This window comes from Protopterus annectens, chromosome 17.part0 (assembly GCF_019279795.1).
Source record: "Protopterus annectens isolate FY-2018-M chromosome 17.part0, PAN1.0, whole genome shotgun sequence".
NCBI classification, from domain to species: Eukaryota; Metazoa; Chordata; order Ceratodontiformes; family Protopteridae; genus Protopterus; species Protopterus annectens.
Genome location: NC_056751.1, coordinates 745109999 through 745134917, shown reverse-complemented (window position 1 = coordinate 745134917; position 24919 = coordinate 745109999). Strand labels below are relative to the sequence as shown.

At 40.0% G+C, this 24919-nt stretch overlaps 1 protein-coding gene and 1 non-coding gene across 2 annotated transcripts in view; both read left to right on the top strand.

Annotated features, from left to right (window-relative positions):
- GAREM1 (GRB2 associated regulator of MAPK1 subtype 1) overlaps positions 1 to 24919 on the top strand; it is a 2177677-nt gene that overhangs the window by 1404527 nt on the left and 748231 nt on the right. The window lies entirely within an intron of this gene.
- TRNAY-GUA lies at positions 14854 to 14940 on the top strand. The gene is given in 2 exon segments: positions 14854 to 14890; positions 14905 to 14940. It is a non-coding gene; the product is annotated as a tRNA-Tyr (tRNA).

Sequence of the window (24919 nt, the reverse complement as noted above, 5' to 3'; positions counted from 1 at the left end):
TTTACTTTAAGTTGGCCATCATTTATTTTAGACCTCTATCTAGTGCTGCCCTTCTGTGGAATCTCTTCATGCTATTCTGTCCTTAGCCCATTTTAGTTAGTGGGCTCTCCCCTTCCTTCTTCGCCGTTTAAATTAGAAGCATCTCCTCAGATTAGAGGAGTGCGTCGTTTAAGTTACAGACCCTCCTTTAGCTTTCCTTCTAATCTTTCCTTTCCTTAAAAAAAAAAAAATCTTGTTGTTTCTCCTTATAGTTTCATCATAGCAGTTTTTTGTGTGCTAGTGTAATTCTTTGCACTTGAGTGAAATTTCACTGACTTGATTTTTCCTTTCACTACTAATTGTGTACTTGGAGAGAGACCAAAGTCGGGGTTTAAAAAGTGTGACCCATGTACACAAAAGATGTCACTTACTGATGGTCACACTAGTGTGTACTGCTTAGGCGCCATCCAGCTGCAAGATTCCTGTTCTATTTGCCATGGGTTTAGCTCAAGGGTCCTGCAAGATTGGAAAAATAAGCTTATTCTTAGGGGTTTGCTAAAGGGGCCTTTTGATTCAGCTGTTGAAGGGACTCAGGCCTCCAAACCTTCAGACAAATCACCCAAAACTTCTTTGGCTCCAGTCTCTGAGCCGTCGAAGAGACTTGAGAAATTGAGTTCTTTGGAACCAAAATCTGTCAGTTCCGAAAAGGAAAAAGCTGTGTCGGTTCCACTTGCAGTTTCGGAACCTTCGAGCAGTCGGAAAAGGAGCCAGTCACCATCCTTCGACCCGATTCGTTTGGTGCCGCAGTCTACTTTACTACAATCGGTAGCAGTTAGTCACAAGTGTTCCCATTCCTCTCTGTCATCCAGGAGCCTCTCAGATGATGATGTGGAGTGGGTGGTTAGAATGTTGCTTCATACACCAGCCATGGCAAAAATTCTCTCAAACCCAGCCCAGACAGTCATGGAGCCGACGCCAATAGCTTCCTTACCTTCGGTTCCTCCACTGACTCAGTCAAGTTTGATGCCAGAGTGCCTGGAAGTCCTAGTGGTGGAACCTTTGGACCTGAAATATATTCCCGAAGTTTCGGTGCCGATCCCAGCTCCGACAACTTCCATGTTGTCGTCCATGGAGGGGTCTGGGGGCCGAAACTCTCTCGTCAGTTCTAGGGGGAGAGTCAAACCGGACCTTTGTCAGATTTGACTCCCCCTCTTGGGGCTTCAGCATAGATGAGTTTGACACCCACATCAGCCTCAAAGCGGGGAAGATCTCCCAGTTCCTCGGAGCGGGAGGCTGTCTCGGCCCAGGATCGTGGTGCCTTCGAGGTGATGGGGGGCATGCTTTCCCCTGAGACTGCTCCACCATTGGCTCCTTCTACTCTTCTTCCCAAAGGTCCAGTGTCAACCTCTATACCACCCCTCCATCCCCAGTGTAGAGAACCAATGCCCCGGGATGCCCCAATGGGTGAAACCCTCTCTTCCAAAACCTCCCTGGAACATCCCCCCGAGGCGGTCCCTCAGAAGAGAACATGTAAGAGGAAACACATAGACTCCCCTGAGTCCATCACATATCAGATACTGACTTAGGAGATTCAGAAGGGTCCCCACGGTCACCCTCTGAGGATGTCTCTTTTTCAGAGATCTCAGAGATACTGAAACAGAGAGGTGGCTGGAAAACCCCCTCCCTTTCTGAAGATGTCGGTATACCTGGAGGAATTTGGTTCTCGACCCTCCACCTCTTGAGTGTCTCCGCCTTTCGACCATCTCCTGGGTGTAGTCAGTCAAAAGGCATGGGGCCCTCCAGAGTCGATGGAGTCTATTCCGAAGAGGCCCAACAAATTTATTACAGCCCCGGAAGACAGACAGTTTTTGTCCAAAGATGTCCCAGTAGATGCTGTGGTGGTGGCGGCAGCCACCAAGAAGGAATTAGCTGAAACTTCTGCATCTGTCCATCCGCCAAATAAAGAGTGTCGAAGATGGACAGATAGGGGAAGCATATGTTCTCGTCAGCGGCCTTTACCCTTCGGTCGTTGAATTACTTATCCCATTTTACTCGTCTTCAGAGGGATCTCCTCAAGGAGCTAGGAGATACCCTACAAGGTGTTACAGATCAGGGAGTATCTGACAAGATAAACTCTCAGCTTGAGACCTTAACCTCTATTACTAACTCCTCCATGCGCCTCATTTCTTATGCGTCCGATGGAGCGAGCAGGGCAGCAGGCACAGGAATAGCTCTGAGGAGACATTCCTGGATGCGGCTTTGTGAGTTTGCTGAACCCTTTAAGTCTTCCTTTATTGACGCCCCATTTTATGGCTCATCCCTGTTTGGGCCAAAAGTGAAAGAGATTGTCACCAGGAGCAAGCAGGATGGTAAGACTCTGTCTGCCATGGGAGCATGTTTCTCCGCCCCTGCTAGGCCTTATCCCAAAGGTCAGAAGGGCGGGAAAATGTGGTTCCGGAAATCCAAGGGAGCCTCGCTGGATGCTCGTAGTAAATTTTTCCCTAGGGGCAGAGGGGGAAATAACAATGGAAGACACTGTCCTCGCGGCAGAGGGGGTCCGCAGAACCAGGGTGACAGAGATACATTCTCGGGTCGACCCTTGCAGCACTACTGAAAGGAAGCCCATCTGTCCACCTCTGGAGGCAGTTGGGGGAAGATTATCACTGTACCCAAAAGCCCAGCTAGACTTGACTCGAGACAAATGGGTACAGTCCATCATATCCAGGCGATACAACATTCCTTTCTTCTGTCCACCCCTTCCATCAAAGTCTGCCCCAGACATTCCACCCGGTCAAAGGGGTTAAACAACCCTAGAAATTCACAGGTTGCTAGAAAAAAGAGTCATCCAGGAAGTCCCCGCAGACCAGATAGGATCCGGAATTTACTCAATGTTATTTTTAGTTCCAAAAAAAGACAGGGGACTGGAGACCAGTTTTGGATCTCAGCAGACTGAACAAGTCAGTAAAGAAAATTAAATTCCAGATGGTAACAATGCAGTCCATACTCCGTTTTTTGGGATAAGACAATTGGATGTGCGCCATAGATCTTCAGGATGCGTACTACCATATCAAGATGGACAGGCGATCCAGAAGATATTTACGCTTCCTGCTGGGAGCCAGTCATTACCAATTCAGAGCTCTGCCCTTTGGTCTCACTACTGCCCCCAAAGTGTTTACCAAATGCATGGCAGTAGTTATGGCTCACCTGAGGCGTCAAGGATTCCAGGTGTTTCCATGCTCAAGACGACTGGCTCCTGACCGCCACCACCGAGCATCTACTAACCAGGACAAGAGACACCACCATTCATCTTTGCTCAGAGCTGGGCATTACTATAAATTTAGAAAAATCTGCCTTGTTACCATCACAACATATTACCTTTATAGGGGCAGACTTAAACACAAAAGACATGGTGGCAAAACTGCCTCATGAAAGAGTTCAAACGCTAAGCCATCAAGTGTCGATATTGCTCATGAAGAAAAAGGTGCAAGCAAAATTTGTCCTCAAGGTTCTGGGATCAGTGGCAGCTGCAATAATACTAGTTCCACTGGCACATCTACACATGAAAGTATTATAGTGGCTACTTTTCCCTCAGTGGTCCATGCAGGAGTTGCCCATGTCAAACAAGATTCTCATTACGAACACCTGCAAGAGGGACTTACAATGGTGACTTCAGTCCACTCAGGTGACGATAGGCAGACAACTTGTTCTCTCCCAACTTGTAGCTACAGTGACCACAGACTCTTCCCAGATAGGGTGGGGGGGCATTATCTGGGACAGACTGTTCAAGGGATTTGGCAGGAACATGAGTACCACTTGCACATCAATGTCCTAGAGATGAGGGCAGTACTTCTGGCGTTGCAAGCATTCCAGAGCTCTCTTCCGGTAGGTACTATTGCAGTACAAACAGACAGTATGTCTGTGGTGTAGTACATCAGCAAACAAGGGGGAATGAGATCCTAGCTTCTCTGTTGAGAGGCTCAAAAGTATGTTAATGGGCAATTTCTTCTCAATGTTTTCTGACTGCAATGCACATCCCGGGGGAATCCAACGTAATAGATTAAGCAGAGCTATTCTTATGTCTCACGAGTGGTCCCTGAATCAGGAAATTGCGAACCAATTTTTTGCAAGTGGGGCAGCCTTGCTGCGACCTTTTTGCCATGCCCATCAACTCCAAATGCAGCAGCTACTTTGCCCTAATTCCCCCTCTGGGGGAGTCACCAAGGGATGCACTTACTAACTATTGGCCCCCGGGACTTCTATATGCTTTTCCCCCATTTCCATTAATCCCCAAGGTTCTCCAGAAAGCCATGTCGTTGAATTGCAGGCTAATTCTCATTGCTCCTTACTGGCCTTGTCAGATATGGTTCCCCTTTCTTTGGCTCCGTCTTCAAGCGGAGCCTTGGATCCTGGACTCAGTGCCAGATCTTCTGACTCATCAGTCAAGAACACTCCACCCCTCCCTCTCTTCAAAGCCTCAAGCTGACAGCTTGGTTACTCCACTTCCAATCATAACCAGGCTTCCAAAACTATCCCCAGCAGTACGGCACATTTTGGTTTCTTCACACAAGAATGCAACTAGGAAACTTTATGCAAGCAAATGGAAGAGGTTTTCTTGTTGGGCTGACAAAAAACATATGGATCCCTTTACATCCCCTGTATCTGCAATCCTGGAATTTTTAACAAACTTTTAATCAAGGTGCAGTAGCTGGCCACCATATCTAACTACCACATAGGAGACATGGGATCCAATATAATGTCCCATAGATTATGCAAAGCCCTTCTCAGGGGTACATTCCTTTTAAGACCTACCCTAAGAGAACCACCACCTCCTTAGGATCTCAATTTGGTGTTATTGTCGTTAACTCTTCCTCCTTTCAAACCAGCCTCCTCTTTTTCACTGAAGTTCTTATCTTAGAAGACAATCTTCTTAACAGCCATTACCTCCGCTAGGAGGGTTTCAGAACTGTAAACTCTGTCTGTCCGTCCTCCCTATCTGATTTTCCACAAAGACAGAGTTTTCCTCAGAGCAAATCCTTCCCTTCTGCCAAAAGTTTGTTCTGAGGCCATTTTAAACCAGTCTGTCGAGTTACCCGTAGTTTTCCCTAATCATGGCAATGAGGCAGAATACAAGCTTCACCACTTGGACGTACATAGACGGTTACATATTGAAAGCACAAAAGTTACAATGTGCAAATGCTCAGATGAGCGAAAATGCTGCAAATCGAAATGTTTTTTTTCTTAGCAGTACAGTGAAGATCAGAATATTTGCCCTTTCTTCACTGTAGTGCGATCTCGGAGTTGGAATATTTATTTAGCAGGGGTATGGGGGGGCGCAGCCCACCACAATAACGTTTTCAATTTGCGGCATTTTCACTTATCTGAGCGTTCACACTTTGTAACTTCCGTGCTTTCAATATGTATCCTACATAGACAGCTACGCTTTTACTTACATAGGACCAAGGAATTTAAAAAATCTGACCAACTGTTTGTTTCATTTTCAGAAAATAGAAAAGGTACTTAAGTTTCAAAAGTCACCTTATCAAAATGGCTTACAGATACCATCACTCATGTCTGTAACTCTCAGAATAAACAGCTGCCAGAGAAAATTAGAGGCCATTCAACTAGAGCTATGTCCACTTCCACTGCCTTTCAAGCTAGACTCCCTTTGGATTCAATTTGTGCTGCAACTACATGGGTTAACCCTCATACCTTTATCCCTCATTACAAAGTAGATGTGGCCTCCTGGAACAGGGCATCCCTTGGTTCCAGTGTTTTGAAGAGTTTATTCCCTTGAGCCTCCTGAGAAAGAAGGTGCTGTGGGCGCTGTCCCAACCAGCAAGAATGAAGACGAGATAGGACAACAAAACATAAAGAAGTTATGTACCTACTATAACGTTCCATGTTTGTTGTCTATGATCTCGCCTTCATTCTTGCATCCCACCCTTCCTGGAGGATCGAGAGGAAATTACAGATTGGCTGTTAATTGCCTGATTCCCTTCATACCTTTTCAATTTTTGGGCAGTGCATCTATTGCAGTTATTGTATTGGTTGGCATAGCCTAGTGATTAGTTTCTCAAATGAGATCTGGGGAACACCTGCTAGGCATCTTGGGATAGGTTGTAGCCTCGAGCCAGTGAAAGCTCTCGAGCTTTAGTATGCGGCTGAGTCTGAACCGATGTTCGGTTCCAAACCCAACCAGCAAGAATGAAGGCGAGATCGTGGACTACAAAGATGAAACGTTATGGTGAGTACATAGCTTCTTTTTTTCATAGCATAGTCTGTTATTAATGAAAAAGTTCATTTCTAGTGAATTGTATACAGAAGCATATTGCACATATATGAATGGCTTCAGTGTACCTTTCAGCTAGGCATTCCTCCTGTGAGCACTTGCATTGTCTTAAAATAATTTGTTTGACTTAAATTCAGTTAACAGAAGTTCCTTCTTCTAGATGAAGTTCTAAGTTGTTTTTTGCGACGCAAAACATTTTTAATGTCTGGGGTTGTTGAATTACAATGAATGTTGAATGAAGGTATTAGTATAGCCAGTGTTTTAAAATTAAATAGAGAAAAATTATGAGTTGGTCATATATTACTTTTTGGGGTTTTATTTTTCTAGATTGAGAAGCCCTTACTGTATTTTATTGTTTTGGTGTTTTAAAGCTACAATCAATTTTTTATAATCAAATATGGCTTAATATTCTAGCATTTAATATTATATATTGGCATCGCAGAAAATGCTTGTGAACGCAATTCATGAATTATTATTTGCTACACAGATTTGATGTGACAAGCGATTGTATTTATCTATTTATTTATTTATCTGTATATTTAATACCTATGAAGGTTTTGCATAGATGCAAACTTATACATTTTTAAAACATTTTTAGATTAAACAATTTAACTTATTATTTGTGTAATGAATTTCAGCAGCTTGTTGCTAGATTTGGTGTTACAGAGGACACTGGTGCTTTAAATCTGTAATTAAAACAATCGTAATTGAAAATGAATTAATTATGTTGTTAACTCCAAGTGGTATATAATAACCTAGTTTTGGACTGTTTTTTATCTTGATAAAGCCTGGTAGGAACCAGGCGAAAGCGCTTGACTGATTTTTTACTTTTTTACTATTTTAAAGATTAAAAGTTGTTGAACATCTCTAAGCTATTTTGCTCATTATTTCCTTCAGTTGGACACGCATTGGATCCTTTGAACCAAGTCTCTTCACCCGTGGAGTTTTATTTTGCTCTGGTTGTTGAATTACTCACAATACCAGCTTCTGTATTTATGCCGTCATGATATTTTCCTCACACCTGGTGTTACATTTGCTTGCTTTTTTTCTTCTTCTTCTTCTCAAAATTGTCCAGGCTGATTGTCAAAATTTTGCCTGCAGTTATGGCTCTTACTCAGTACCATTGTGTTCTGTCCATTTTACACTGCATATTGGCACAACACCGTAGAAGGTACAGTACACCAAAAAGAAGTTTACTGCTGCTTGGATTGTACAGAAAGGCACAACCCAGATGAGAAGCCATGCATATGTCCACAAGTCTGTGTATGCACAGATGGGCTGGCATACTGTTTAACTGACTTGTATTTTTTTTCTGTTGTCTTAAATCTCCTTTTCATAGATGAGAAGCTCATTAGGCTGACCATCAGGTACCAGAAATGACTTGTGTAGTTCTGTTTAAAATATATAAGTTAAGAAGAGCAAGAGAAGGAATAGAGGTAGCAGGCACAGCATGTTGCAGAATTAATACTGATGTAATTCAGTCAGGTCACTCAGTAGCCAAGAGACGTGATGATGCACTCTCACCTGAAGTTGTGCCATGCCTCTTAGTGTGGCTTTGCTGTTTAGGAAAGTCTCCCCTTAACCATATCCAGAACTAAGACATTGTTATATATGCAGTGGTATGCCAATATCTGTTAAGTGGTATGTCTTGTAGTGATGTCCAAAAACAGGAATAACTAAAATTCTAAGACTGCCATGGGATCTGCTTATACATTACTAACTTAGATCAGGCAAGTTTTCAAGTTGAGTTCAAGTGATGCCCCTATAGCCATGGAGATAAAGTTTAGACAGTCCATTAACTGTAAAACTACACAACAAGTTTCCTTCATCAGTAGTAGATTACCGTTATGTCTAGAAAATTTAAATTCCTTCTGATTAAATAGGAGTGGAGTCATCTATACAAGCAGTGGCAAGGGAATACTGGAATATACTGTAGTTGTGTCACTGTACCAGCTCAGACATCATGTGTGATTGTTTGTTTCAGAACTCTGCATTAAATATTTGGTTGTGACTAGGAGGCCTGTTTTCTTGAGTGATTTAAGCAACATTTGTTAGGAATGCAGACCAAAATAGTGAGTTTTGTGTAACCTGTGTGATAATCTGGTTCATTTAGTAGTATGTTTTCTGGCTGTGGAGATGATGATACATGGCTGTTAACAAATTTGTTTTCCTGTCACTAACACGGTACAGCCCTGTCTTCTTCTTCTTCTTTGGCTTTTCCCGGTTAGGGGTCACCACAGCAGTGGTCTGCAGAACGATTGGCAGTGGAGTTTTACAGTGTTGAGTTGCCAGTCCAGTGCCCAACCTTCCACAGAAGGCACACACTGCGCGCGCGCACACACACACACACACACACACACATACACACACGCACACACACACCTAGGGCCAATTTAGAGTGTCCAATACACCTACAGCATGTCTTTGGGAGGAAACCGGAGCACCCAGAGGAAAGCCACATGACCACAGGGAGGACATGCAGACTCCACACAGAAGGCATCCCAGCCAAGAATTGAACCAGAGAACCTCTTGCTGTGAGGCGGCAATGCTAACCACTGCACCACCATGGCCACCCTAGGATACAGCCCTGTAATGTCAGCGTAACCTGATGCTTTCCAGAATTTGTCTCATGTCTCTACATGCCATATCCCATTATTAATGGTACTACATTCTTAATTTGCTTAATTATCCACTATTGTGTTTCCAGTGGTAGGGCCATCACACATGTCAAAACTTCTAAAGTCAGCTATGTTTTTTTTTTTATGAAATGCAGCACATTTTCCTTCACAATTCCCTTCCCACCTGTCTTCCACATGTGAATTTCCCACTGCATGCAATCAGCACTTTCCATCGAACACCACAGAGTTTGAAGACTATCCCTTTCCTAACACCATAGATGTGTCTTTTCAGCTGGGTGCTCATCCAGAGAACATAACTTGCAATTTTGTAAACACTTTGGCCCTAAACTTTCAGTATTCCTTTTCTGTGACCTATGTAATTTGTTAATATGTTATACTACAATTCTTTCTTAGTTTCGCTGTCTCTGCAGAATCTGTCTTTGAGACAGGAAGTGAAAATATCCATAACTCTAGTTTAGGAGTTAAGATCATAAGATGAATATGTTGATTTTTTTCAGAGGTATTTTTGGGGCACCTTACCATCTGCCATTTGAATTGTTTAGCGCAGCCCAATGTCCCAGCAGCACAACAAAGGGGTGAGGAGATGAGATGTGTTGGTGTAGCCCCAGCCTGACAGCATCAGCTGTTTAATGGTGATTTTTATGCAGCCTGTTCTCAGAACTTTACTTGCCTGTCAGAAATCTCTGTATTGCATTTTGTTTTAGCTGAGCTGGAAGGTGTTTACACTAAGAACATTTTTGTGTGTGTCACACACAGACATGTTTACCTGCCCTTAGCCACTATTAACCTCTTGTGGCTAAAAGTAATTATTTCCCTTCCTCCCACTTGTAGTCATTTTTTTCTTCACATTTCCTTGTTCTGTTAGTATTAGTTTAATTGCCAAGTCCAAAGAACAAACCCGACAGTCTTACTAGATTTGGTCAAATTAATGGATCTTCTAATCTTTTCATCCTACTGTATGATTCTCTTTCCAGATATGTAGTGCACATAGTGGAACATGCACAGGCCAAAAAAGCTGAAGTACACACTGTTAACATTGGCTGACTTTATCATATGCATACAAAACATACCCTACTCTTGGTGTTGGACAGTATTCTGTTAAGACATTTATTATTTTCCCATTTTGGGTGACAGGAAAACAAAAGATACATATCAGTCATTTTTGCATTTAGTAACAGATCAATAGCAGTTATTCTATAATTTAATATTAATTGCAGTGAATTGGGTTGCTGGTATTGGGGTACAGCAGCTTCTTGCCAGTGCTAATAAAGTTTATTATAATGACTGTGTCTGTTCCTTAATGGATTCAGTGCATAGATCAGACAGCATTTTTAACAATTGTCATACATTTTGCAACAACTCTGAACAGTTCTACACGTGGCACATATCTCTCACTTGTTGGAGTACAGGTTGTGGTTCTACAGTTGTCAATCATCCCTAATTACAATGTGGATGTCCAGGAAGAGCAGGCCGGTCCATTTTACATGTGGTAGTATGCAATTGTGCTGCCTCAAATACTAGGGATTCACTGTCCTGGCAGGAACTGGACTGCACTAAGAACAGTAAAGTGTTGTTTGTGGTAGTGTCACTGCAGTGGTTAACAATGAATGCATATTCCTGCTGACCAAATGCTTCCAGTTAAGGCACACAGACCACAAACTGTAGTAAGTTTGAAAGGATGAGATGTAATATAAGTAAATTTAGTTGATTTGTCCCATGTGTCTGAAACCTTATTGTTGCTGAACTAAATGTCCAGTAAAAATGTTTAGTATTAAAAAAATCACAGTAAAAACAGAAAAACTGAATTTAATGGTAGAAATTAAATACATTAATCAACAGTGCCTGCCCAAATGCATGTTCCCTATTCTGGCTTGCCACATCCAAGTGAATATTTACTACTGCTTTCAGTATTTTGCATCCCAAATAGACATACCTCTCAGCTGTTAAGAATTTTGCTACGATATCCAGATTTTTTCCTGATATTTTTGGTCTGTTCGATATAAAATGTATGGTTTTCTGGCAAATCTCTAAGCACTGACATCACTAAATAATGTAGGACACGAGATTCGCACTTCATATCCTTCAGAAAACGCACAATAACATAAATCCTGTTATTTTAGCAACTTTGTTTGACTTGAATTAAATTTAGATAAGTTCCTTTTGCTGGATGAAGTTCTAGTTTGTCTTTTGAGACTCAAAACATTTTTGGTGTTGTTTGTCGTTGTTGTATTACTCACACTTCACATCCTTCAGAAAATGCTTGATAACACAAATCTTGTTATTCTACAAACTTTATAAGTTTATAACAGAAATATTTAAAATCTGTCCCTATTTTTAGGCCTCTGTATCCCCATTATTTTACATTTAGTCCAGATTTCTTGCGTTAAGAGTTTGAGAGGTATGCAGACATATGGTATGTGTGTATGCTGTGCTGTTTGAAAGTGGACACTGCTTTATTTGCTCCAGTAGTTGCTGTTAGAGCATGTCAAACTCCCAGTACTGTGGGAGCAGAAATATTTATTTATGCCAGTTTTAAAATGGCTTTTTCCAAAACCGATGTCTTCTCTGCTGGGCTGGTGCTTGCTGTTGTTTATAGTGTTCCATATACGACTAACTTACTGCTCAAGAGTATTTATATTTTCAATTAGTTTACCTTTTGTAAACATACATGCATATGTTAAGTATATATAAACACATTACAGGGGGGGAACAGTCACACAGCTTTCTCAAAAAATACATTATCAGATTTTTTTTGGATAATTCATGCCATTATTCAGGCCCTTTTTATTCCAGATGTAAACATCAATTTTCTTTGTAATCTCCTCCACCCCAGTACAGCTTTGTAATGTACACAAAAGCCCTTCTTGCCCTACTATACTGGCCACACTTGCCCTAAAAAGCTAAAAAGGTGTAGAAGCATGGATTACGATGACAGGAGAAAGGCCACCTGTCCACCTCATCTGCCCATTTCCCTTCCTGTTTGATAAACAGCAGGTGCTACTGAACTAGCAGCTGATTTCTCCCTTGTAAAAACTGATGCATATCTGCCCCTTTCATGCTTGAATTCCACCATTGTTTTTGATCCTGCTACCTCTTTGGGTAGGCTGTTCTAGCTGTCCACCACCGTGGTGAAAAACATTTCCTTATGTCTCCATACATTATCACTGTGTTCTGTGCTGGGCCAACAGTGCAGTGTATGTACTTCCATTTCTTCTTTCCCCATGAAACAGCCAAGTTTGCATAATCAGATTTAGTATGTTACTACTGAAATATTCTTTATTATTATTAGATTCATGGATAACAAGACCCAACATCTGCTCAGTACTGCTGATACCTTTCTCTGCTGTAAGTATGTCACAATCCATAACAACTGTTGCATTTTTTTAATAGGTGGATCTTTATTGAATTTCCACACCATTACCATTTAACCAATGCATCCCAGTCCGTAACATCTCCCCTGGCAGTTGGCCCTAATTTTTATAATACTAAGAGAGATTATCGGTCACTAAATTGTACAGAGCTCAGCTCAGAACGAGAGGTTACAATTAAAAGCATGTGACCAATTAAACCTGCAACGAATCTCCCCAAGAGGCCTAGAGCAAGTTAGCAAGACTAAAGACAGAGACATGTTGTTGGCAGTTTGTTTAGCATATTCATTTCTCTATCCATGTGAACTCTTCTTCCCTTGCCCTGCTGTCTACCCATTCCTTGTGGCACTTATCCCATAACTGCCATTTACATCTGTAGTATTTACCTTTGCTTTTTCTGATTAACATAAACTATCTCTTTCATGTTTCCCATCATGTCCAAAGCCTCCTCAGTGGAGATTGGGAAGATTTCACTTATGGGTGACTGCTTTTTTTGTGGTTAACCATAATAGGGACACTAATGAGCCTTTATATTTGGAGCGGCAACATTCTCTGACATAGTTTAGGAAGTATTCATCTGCTGTACCTGAATAAACATCATACAGTACCTTTTGTACAATTTGATGTAACTTAATCCACTACAGTTCCAAAACATATGTTTTCCAAGTCCCTATTTCGGGTTGTTGGCATCTCCAGCATCGGGTACTCATTCCAGGATAAAATGCTGCCAGTCTATGTGGAGTATAAAAATATTAATGTAAACATTTCCAGCCAAATATTTAGAGCTTCTTACTTTTTACCAGGTTGTACAGATTTCTAGTCAAACATCTATCCTTAAATAGGTCACCCATTTACTTAATAATTTCTTACTATACCTGCCACTTGCTGTCTTACCCAGCACTTTGTAAATTCTGAAGTTTTATTCTGCTAGTCTCATTGAAGACCTAGATTCTGCAAATAACTCAATTTAAAAAAACCTTTCTTTTTCATATTACATACTTCTATCTCCTGTTTCTCTAAAGTAGATAATAAGTCATAAGTAACTAATCAACTTCCAAGTAATTCCTAACTGTGTAACTAAGTGGTATTACTCTAAATTGGGGAGCCCCAGCCTGCCTTCCTCAGGTCGGCCCATCTTTAGTTTGCATTCTCCTCCAAGTCTCTTGCTGTTGCAGATATATTTAAGTATTTCTTGTTCCAGAAGTTTCCATTTCACCCGTGCTGGTGAGTATATAAAAGACTGTCCAAAATATAAGATCAAGGGGACTATAAACATTTTTATAGTTTGTATTTTTTGATCTAGCTCCATTTTAGCTTCCCCCATCTTTTTAACACACACTTTATTTTATTATGCATCTCCTGCCAGTTTGCTTTTAGTGAGTCTTAGGCATATGGATAATGCAACATTCTTAAGTACCTCATATTGTAGTGCCCCCATAAACTGGTGAACTGCTTGACCAGTTGAAATGAAGGTGCATAATTGATACAAATAACTTTAGATTTCTCTTTGTCTGTTTTATATCTGGCTACCTCCTGAAATTGTCTTAAATATTAAATAGTATAGGTATATCTTTATCTGGTTCTGTCAGAAGAGTTATGACATCATCCTCGAGTATAGCTAACTTTTATTGGCTAAATAAATAGAACAAGAAAGTCCCAAAAGTATGAAAATATGACAAAAAGGCCAGTAAAAAATATACAAATCACCAGCTTGCACTTTATTAACAAGAACATCTCAAGTCTCTAGCGCTTCGGCAAAAAATGCCTTCTAGGAGTACATCAGTAAGGAAAAAACAGTGTCATTTTATACAAACATTAACTATCAATTATAAAACACTTAACTAATTAATTAATATCTACAATATTAAATACTGTATTTCTATTGTACTTAGAAAACAATTATAAAAAAAAAATTGTTGGAAGTCGGCAGGTGTTTTCAGATCACAGTCAGTATGGGGCTGGTTTCTCCGGGAAACAGTGTGGCAGAAAAGTTTGCTTATCCTGTGGGCTAAACAGCTACAACACCGTACCTGCAACAGCACAGCTGGTAATCATTCAAATTATTTCAAATTACTTATTGGCAAAATTACTTATTGGCAGAAAAGTTTGCTTATCCTGTGAGCTGAATAGCTACAACACCGTACCTTCAAGTTCATTTATTCTGGGGGCTGTACAGCTACAACGTCATACCTTTAACTGCCATTTATCAATTTTTATAACTTTTTTAAGGCAATATTAGACTGTGTATTTCTGCCTTGACATTAATTTATAGCATTGATCTAATAACAAGGTTATTGGGCTCCATTAATCATCATTGCTTAGTATTCATCAAAAGAAGTTTTATGGAAGTGGCAGTTGATGAATTTCCAACTGCTGGGCTGAATAGCTGCTATGGTAGAGCTTGGTTCTCCTTCCTTTTTTCGAGCACTGTGGTTTGGTTGTTTTTGATTGGTTCCAGCTGCCCAACATCTGTCCTTTATAGGATTTTTTGTGGTCTAAGTGAAGACTGAGACACAGTTTTGGTTTAAGTGGTCCTTGTGTGGCTAATTTAAATGATAATGATGATGATTTAATTATCCCTTCGATAGCTCAGCTGGTAGAGCGGAGGACTGTAGTGATTGTCCAAGTCATCCTTAGGTCGCTGGTTCAATTCCGGCTCGAAGGAAGATGCCTTTGGGGTTGGGAGGATGGCCTAATGGTTAAGGTGTTTGCCTTACAGACACAAGGTACAGGGTTTGAATCTCACAGGGGATAATTGTCTAGGCTTAAAATGGCTCGCAAGGGCAGTTAGCCTAGTACTAATCTATGAATCTATGAATGAACTATAGCTTTACAGTCAAAGTGTGTTTTATGGAACAACTAGAATTATTAAATTTAACGAACATCACAGCTGGTGAGTCAAACCTAGACATTCTGTTTTTTTCTATTTGACTGTTGGCATATAAGGTGCTGTTGAAACTTTATTCCAAAGCACCTTATTGGCATATCAAGTATTTTACATTTGGTTTTCATCATTTACAAATTCCTATTATTCTACTGGTTTCAACGGCAGACGTATGAAAGATTGACATCTTGGTTTTCGGGTTCATTGATGCTGGGGGAATACATTTTGGAATGTTCTTTGCACAACTTTGTATTGGTTTCATATATATATTGGGCTTCCGCTAAGACGACTAGCAAAACAACGCCAAATGGGTATTTACTGAATGCTATTGAGGCATTTGTGCTGTCTTTTTCTTATACTTATATCTAAACTGCTAGTAAATCAACTACTAAACAGATGCCAACAAGGGCATGTGTAGACCGCTGTTCTCATCATCGGCCTTACATTTAAAGTTCTGTAATTCAACTTACATAAAAATGCCAACATTGGTCTTTACAAATGTACATGTTTACTGAGCCAGTTTGTTAATCACATACATTGCAAACATACACTTTTGGTTAACTCAATGTATTACAGGCTCTGCTATCATTAATCACTGGTGTGTACTTTATTAATCACCGGTGTGTACTTTTGCCTAAAGCTGTCGATCCTTTCCTCCAAAAAGGGACTAGGATATTTGTACTAAGATAGAACTGTGGTAAAACTGTCTTTAGTATTGAGATCATACTGCCTATTATACTAGTATTGTAGTGCGCCTGTTATATTGTATTGTGATTATACTGCATACCTTGCATTGTCTATGGTCTTTGTCTACTGCTTTTTTATAGCTACCTCTCTTACCTTACCTTCCCTGCACATTTGCCTTTTTTCTATACCTATCCCTCCTCTGAATATCTCTTACATTCTGCCTTACCCTTCCACCTTTTACCTACATCCTTACTGTTCACCTAACTCAGTCTCTCTCCACCTTTGTCTTGCATTTCTTTTTTCCATTTATCTAACTCACTGACTATCTCTCTCTTACAGTACACCATTCCAGGTGCTCCCTCTCTGCCATTAGGGTGTCAAGACTACCTCCAGACAAACCCAAGAAGACACCCTGAATCCTGCCTGGCAGCCAGGCTTCAAAAGAGAGGTGCTACTGTGTGAGCATACAAGAGTTTGAATGTATGTAGCCTACAACTAAATACTTGTGAAGTAATTAATTATACCTAAATGTGCTAACTCCACTTCCATGTGTGTGTTTTTTAGCAACCTACCACAGACCACTAGCCACTCTCCCCCCTCCAGTTTTCTTTATCTTGGACTAAAGTTCTAAATAAGAGACATTGCTATTTCTGCTAGACACTATCCCTTTCTGCCACTAGGTGGCAGCATATACCACCTAAAGGTAGCACCATTTCTCTGGAGACATTTTTCCCTTCGTAACCAAAAGTACTGTATTAATATAAATTCTGCTCTCAATCCCTCCAGCTATTATATATCCACTCCCTTGTGTAACTACCCTCTTTCACAAATATTAATCTATACTAGCCTCGGTGTATATCTAGTTAAGCTTATCTTCTTGCCCAGTCTTTATACCTACAGCTAACGCTGTATCTCCTCCCCTTCCCCTTAGCCAATCCTGATCTCCACCCCTCCCCCCTAACATTCATCATTTAAGTAATCCTCCCCATCTCCATACCTTTCCTGTCTGTACTCTCAGCCTTACTCCTCCCCTTCTCTCTAAACACTCCCCTTTTATTCCTGTTTTCTGCTCCAGTTTTAATTTACTCTTATTAAAAATTACTTCTCCACTTCCACAAACATCCCTCATCCTTTATATAAGCATTCTCCTCCTAATAACTGCCTTGAATGCAACTTCCCGTTCCTCTTACAAACTACCCCCCTACTTTTCTCCCCCCACCTCCTCCACTCTCCCCCATCCCCACCCCATCTCTTCTCACTTCCACAACATATTCCCCTCTCTACTTCAACCTAACCTTCTTCACTATTTTAAACTAAAACTTCTAACCTTTTTATTTAAACCTCCTACAACCAAAAGGAAATTGTCTGTCCTACTATATACTAGTTGCAAACCAAATGTCCTGCTCTATTCTTTCTCTAACTGGCTTGCTCTAGCAGGAGACATTCACCCCAACCCTGGATCCAAGACTAGCAACAATCTCACTCCCCCTATCTCTTCAAATAGTACCAATCACAAATACCTCAAACTCATTACCATTAACACCCAGAGTATAAAAACAAAATAGCACTCTTCCATGCTTGGCCCAATCACACTCTACCAGATATAGTAGCAGTCTCAGAGACATGGCTAAAACCCCACATTATGAGATTGTACCCTCTGGCTTTCAAGCACTCAGATGCGACCGCCAAAACAAAAAAGGAGGAGGAGTAGCCTTACTCTATAATAGCCTACTGAACCTCTGTCCTTACCAGAATCCCATTCCTCAGTTCAACAATGAAGAACTAGTCATAGGAATTCTTAAAATGAATAACTACAAAAGTATTTGTGTTATGGCAATCTATATCCCCCCTGGAGATAACACTACCACTCTAGAAAACATACTGTTATGGGCCACAACTAACATTAAACTAGAGACACACATATTAGGTGACGTGAACATCGACTGGAATAGAATCAATAACAATAACCCTTCCCTATCTGTCAATCTATTTAATTTCACGCAACTAATAAATGACATTACCAGATCTAACAGAAACAATACTCCAGGGTCCACTCTGGACTTGATCTTAGTCTCCCACCCAAATAAGATCTCTCACTCTGGTATACTACCAGACACAATGAGTGACCATCTCCCAGCCTTCATTCACCGACCTACTCACCACTCCCCTCACCAACACCAATACACTCACACTCGTAACCTTGCTAACTTTAACCCTTCTATATTCTCCAAAACCCTTAAACTAACAAATTGGGACAACCTAAAACTCTTCCACTATTAGACTCCTTCAATACTACCTTCCTAGGCATCCTAAACACCCAAGCCCCACCTAGAACAAAACAAATAAAACCCAACTCCTCCCCTTGGCTAACAAAGGACACCAAAACACTTGTACTACAAAGAGACAAGACCTGGAAACTTTACAACAAAAATAAGCACCCTGCTACTCACCTTAAACATAGGCAACTCCGCAATCTAACCAAAAAGCATGTTACGAATGATAAGAAATCTTACTACACCAAACTACAGGCTACCCACACCAAAAATCCTGAACAATTCTGGAACTCCATCAACTCTCTTTTGTACCTCGGTACCAAATCCAATCTCTGTCCTGACAACAATAAAACTGAATTGCCACCCTTTTTAACTCCTTCTTTACCAACTCTATAGCTGAACTTACCAAGACTTTCTCCAACCACATCTCACCAATCCTACTTCCTCTTCCCCTTCCCAACCCTCCACTCCTAATCCTTCCTCCTGTTTTCATCTAAAACCCGTCTCAACCTCCTACATCAAAAAGCTTATTTCCAAACTTAAGCCATGCTCCAGTGCCCCTGACAGTATTCCCTCATTCTTTCTCAAGCTCGCTGCAGATGGTATTGCCATCCCCATCAGCATTCTCATCAATAGGTCTGTCCAGGAATCTTATGTCCCCAAATTATGGTGTGCTGCCTTTATCTTACCCCTCCACAAAGGAGGCAAAAATAATAGCATCTTTAACTTCCGACCAATAGCCATTCTTTCCCCAATTTCAAAAATCCTTGAAAAATGCATCCACCAACAACTCATGCCCTACCTCATCAATAATCAACTCCCCACCCCTACACAACACGACTTCCGTCCTGGCCATAGTACAATAACTGCTCTCCTATCTTTCTTAGACATAGTTAACCATGCCCGGAACTCTGGAAAAATTATCTCCACTGTCCTTCTCGATCTATCCAAGGCATTTGACACTGTCTCTCATACCCATCTTCTAAATCACCTTTCTATCCTCAATCTCTCCCAAAAATCCCTTATGTGGTTCAGTAGTTATCTCTCCAACAGATCCCAGGCTGTGAAATGGCAAACTGGTAACTCAACCTTCCTACCTACCCCCAGGGGTCTATACTCGGACTAATGCTCTTTAATATATTCATCAGTAGTTTTTACGCTGCAATTCCAAACACTCAAATAGTGCAATATGCAGACGACTCCAGTTTAGCCTGCTCTGCTCATAGCCTTTCCGAGCTCCAGGCAAAAACCCAATTGGCCTTTACAGCTACAGAGAACTGGATGCTTCAAAACCATCTCTCCCTTAATGCCAATAAATCCAAAATCCTTCTTTTCTCCCCCTCAAAAGCCATCTCTTTCAGCAAACAATCCTTCAATATCATCAGCTATACCAATTCCACTATAGACGTCGTTCCTTTTGCAAAACTTCTTGGGGTTACCATTGATGAACACCTAAACTTCGATACACATATCCAACTAAATATTAAGAAAACTCATCAGAAACTTGGTATGCTATACAGAAACTCTTACTTTCTCTCCCCTTCTACAAGGCAAACTCTCTCCACGACCTGCTTGCTACCATCACTACTGTTCGGTGCTCCACTACTAACAAACCTCTCTTCCACCATCTCTGCAAAATTAGAAATCTGTTACAACAAAATCACTAAATTTGCTACTAAATCTAACCACTCCTCTCATCATTGTAGCTCTCTCCAAATGTAAACTGGCTAGAGCTTCCCAACTACCTTGACTATCTCCACCTCACTACAGCCCACAAATTAATATTTAAACCTACTACATGCCCTGCTCTAGCAAATATCTTACCATCTTACACACCTCACAGACCCCTGAGATCTGCCCAACAAAATCTACTTTCTGTATACAAACCAAAACGTCCTGCTGGCCAATTTCTCCTATCCTTTTCCTTAGCCAAAAAATGGAACTCCCTCCCACCCTCACTATGAATCTCTAAAAACTTTGAACACTTCAAATCCTAGCTCCATTCCTACCTCTCCCATAATTGGAAATGTAATTGCACCCTACCTACTTAATCCTGCTAATGCCCATATTCTGATAATTGCCTCCTATACATGTACTTCCACATGTACCTCTACACCTTGCTGTTTTTCCTCTACAGCTTCCCCTCTCTGAATCTAATGTAATATAACATCAGAACCTTGAATGTATATAATGTAAATGCTGTACATAGCTTTGTAACTCTACTCTCTCTCCCTATCTGGAAGTTTATCTTTCCTTTCTACCTACATGTAAGGTTCATGCTAAGAGATACTGCTAACTAGTTACTGTAATCATCCCTGACGTGTGTACTCCACTTTTGCTACTAAACAACTGCCTCTCTCTACTTACACCAGATTTCTTTTTCTTCTAAACAACCACCTCCCTCTCTACTACTCAACTGCCCCTCTTTTCTTTCACCAGAATCCTGAATGTATACTTAGTACACATTACACTTTCCTCCTTTATTACTTCCACATACTACAAAACCTAGACTTCTGTCTTTCAAATATTCAGTTGTTGCAACTACTAAATATTTGTCAGCTTATTCCACTGCCTCAGTTCAACTTTATGCTGTGCAAATGGCTCTCTAAGCAACTACATATATGTCATGAAGAGTATTCATTTTTTTTTTCAATTGTATTTTGCTATATCTCAGTATATAATTCTACATTTGTTTTAAATAATCATAAGTCTGATTTTCTTGTATGCAATATGGAGCCTTTCTCCCCGGGCCTCCACTGAAAACAGGCTCCTTGAGCCCAGTGGACCTCCCCGGTTATCAAACTGGAAATAAATAAATAATATCAAAAGTTTCCATGAACATTCAGTATTAGGTCCACAAGGGCATAAAGTATTGTATTTTAAAGTATAAATACTTTCTTTGTATAACAAATGATGTTTATTCTTAAACTCAGAGTTGCCAACTCCCCAATTAACTTGTTCTAGGATGCTGGCTTGCAGAGAGTCTGGATTGTTATTGTGAAACAACTTAAAATGCATGGCAACAGGACTGGCAACCTTTTTCCATTTTTATGTTTCTAATGTGCTCCTGCATTCTCAATTTAAAACTTCTCTTAGTTTCACCTATATAAAAGAGACTGCAGGAGCATCTGAGAACATAAATAATATTAGATGTCACACAAGTAAAATGTCCTTTAGGACTATAGGGAACACCATTGATATAACTAAAACAATTAACAGCATATTTGCATGCTGAGCATCTACTACAACCACTAGTGCCCAGTATACCTAAAGTGCTGCATAACTTATCCACTGGCTTAACAAATTTACAGTGTACAATAATGTCCTGTATGTTCCTACCTCTTGTGTACGAAAATATAGGAAATCTGCATAATGTATCACAAAAAACTTAAAATTTAAATAAAAATGACCAAAAATGCTTGATTATCTTAACTTGTTCATGAGAAAAAACATTGTAAGAAAAAACTATATACATTTGCCTGACTTCTAATTTATCTTGTATAGTATTACTTCCAGTATGTCGTCTGTAGTGTTTCATAACAGAAGTACTGGCTGCGGACAAATTATTTTGCACCAATTAATTATTTTTTAGTTTAACCAGTGCCTTCTGGATATCTTCCATGAAATAACCCCTTTTCAAGACCATATTTATAGAAATACACATTTCCTTGTATAATTCCTTTCCATCAGTACATAGTCTGTAGACTCTCAGTAACTCCCCATAGGGTAAAGAATCCAGCAGATGATATAATTGTTTTCTAAACTTCTATTGGCTGTCTGTTTGCTTCCATCCTTTCAATGGGGACTGTCTTATTTTTATTGCTAAAGGCTCTCTCTCTCTCTCTATAGATATATATATATATATATATATATATATATATATATATATATATATATATATATATATATATAGAGCGCAAGTAACAGGGAGGAGAGGAGGCATCCCTGCTTTGGTACCTGTTTGAATTTGGAATTCTGTGGATACTCTTCCATTTACCTGAATTTGGGGCTTAGATCTCTTTTTAATTTCTCCAAGTCTTTTGGGTTTCTAATACCATGACAGGAATGGCCCCCATTCCTAAATCAAAATGTGATTAAAGTTCATGAAGTTAGTATTGTTTCAGTCTTTGCTGTTAGCCAGAAGTGTTCTTTGCAGCATCCGTAGTGTGCCCAGTAATGAAGCCTTTTGCAATTTGTATGGAGTTTCATGTATCAGTAACATATCTAAGTACGATTGTAAAATCTTTTTTATAAGACACGTTGCTCCTACTACTACTACTGGAACTGTCTGGGTATCCTTCTGCCACATTGAAGTCGTTTCTGTCTACAAATCCTGGTATTTTATGACTTTATGTCTGTACGTAAGATGCTGCAGTCACTGGATGTAGCAATTTCAATGATCTCTTTGTCTTCTTTTCATGGACTACTGTGTCTGGTTTTCTCCCATCTATCTTTTGAACTGTTGGTAATGGGTGATCCCATGTGATATAAACTTCATCATCTCCTGTAATTCTTTGTGGCTCATGATTCCAGTGTTTTTCAGCCACTTCAGTACCATAATGTTTGCATAATCCCCAATGCAACAGTCTTGCCACATTATTATGCCTTTTAGTATACAGTCCTTTTTCCCGTTAGTCATACATCTTGTTGCTGGTTGTGATATACTATTTCAAATTATTTTTTTACTAAACCTACATTTGTCTGTTTCTCTCACATGTTCAATGGACATTGTAAACAACGTGTACATAGTCTACTATCTTGGAGCACCAGCATCACCCTTTTGTCATTCCTGCATTCTTTCCTGATCAACAGTGAGGTTATTCCAAGAATTTTCTAAATTTGCAACTGTATTTATTAATTTTCCACATTTCTTGCCATCTCATCTGATCCTTCTCTTTATAGTCTTTCTTTCTTTTGTTTTTTGGCACATTCAGTTGCTGCCTGATTTTTATCTATTTCTTATTTGATTTCCATTTCCACTTAATGCTAATATGCTTCAGCTAAACTAAACAGGAAAGGCATCTTAGACTTATTCTCCTCATGTTTCAAAACGTTTGCTACATTTGGGTCTTGTGAGGTCAGAAGATATGTATGCAGTCCCACGATTGCAGATCTGTACATGTAATCAGTTTTGAGGAGGCCATACCTTCTTCAGAATGGGGAATATATAATCTTGGTATGCTCTGATTTTTATAAATCATTTAATGAGCATGAAGCATTCTTCTTATTTTCCTAACTAACCTGTCCAACACCTTTTGGGGTCAGTCAGTCATTCCAAAACTGTAAGTTAGGACAGAAAGAGCAAATTGCTTTATTGCTTGGACTTTGTTCCTAGATATCAAAGCTGTTTTCACTATAAATTTAAGTCTTCTAAAATATTCCCTACTAAGTTTTATTAGCATGTGTTCATGTTTTATTGTTGGTCCTTCATCATTTCCCAAATATTTATACACTCCCTCTTGCTCAAGTTCTTTTTAAATCAACATATTTGTCCCAAACCGATGTTTTCTTGGTGCTGCAGCTTTAAACATTGCTTTTGCACATTTATCAAGACCAGATGACTTTCTTATAGCATCTGAAAATGTTTTGACCACTTGCAATTGCTTTCAGTTCCGCATCTGATGAATTATACATTTTTAAATCATCTACAAAAAGAAGATGAGAAGTGTTTAGATTTTGCTGTTTTCAGGGAGCCAAATTGTAGCCATGACCTAATCTGTTAAGCAGACAGTTTAGTGGGTTAAGGGCCAGACAAACGAACTATAGTGACAGAGAGTCACCCTGGAATACCCCCCTTGGAATTGTTATCTGTGGAATAATAATGTGTCCTCTATCATGGCTTAACTGCACAGAGGTTTGCCACTGTTTCATGGTAACTGTAATGTAATCAATCAGTGTAGGGTGTCTCTTTTACATTTTTAAGCACTCTTATTCATGAATGTGAGATGCTGTCAAATGCGTTTATGTAGTCTAATCATGCCATACTTAGAGTCTTCCCCTTTTTACAGTTCTCCACTATGACTTTATTTAACAACAAATGATCCTTTGTTCTGATCTCCTGTATTGATTTTTAATAACTGAATAAGTAAGCAAATAAGTTTTTAATAACTGAATAACCGAATAAATAAATAATAACTGAATAAGCTTCAGCATGAAATTGACCCTTTGGGGTTTTAATCATAAGTACTCCCACCAAACGAAATCAAATGTCTTTTCAGCATCCAACCCCTGAATCACTAATGGGACTCCAGATGTCTTGTCTTCCACACTTGTAAATTAACCATCAGAATGTTGTCAAATGTTTGCCTACCTTTTAAGAATCCACTTTGGTCTTCTTTTATAATATTTGGAAGAATCTGCATGATTCTTTCTGCTAATATTGCCCCAAAGATTGTATAATCATGATTTAACACTGCAGTTAGTCAATGCAACCCAGTATCAGCGGGGTATTCCCCCTCCTTGGGAATAACTGATATTATTGCCTCTTTCCATAAGTTGGGAACTTGTCAGGCATTAAGGATCTCTTTGAAAAGTGAGCACCATGTCCTGACACGGTTTGTAGCTGCTTCCCTCCAGACCTCTATGGGGAGTTAATCCCATCCTGGAGATTTTCTGTTATAGGATCATAGGATGTTGCTAGGCTATTTCCCCTGAGGCCCTTATAAGCCTAGCCAAGAGTTTAGCTTATGTTTAGACATGTCAGCACTCGATGCTCTTGTCCAGCATGGACAAGGGTGGAATCCCAGAGGTATATTTTCTGTTTCCCATCCAGTCCAGGTTGCGCTTAAAAAGGAGTAAAG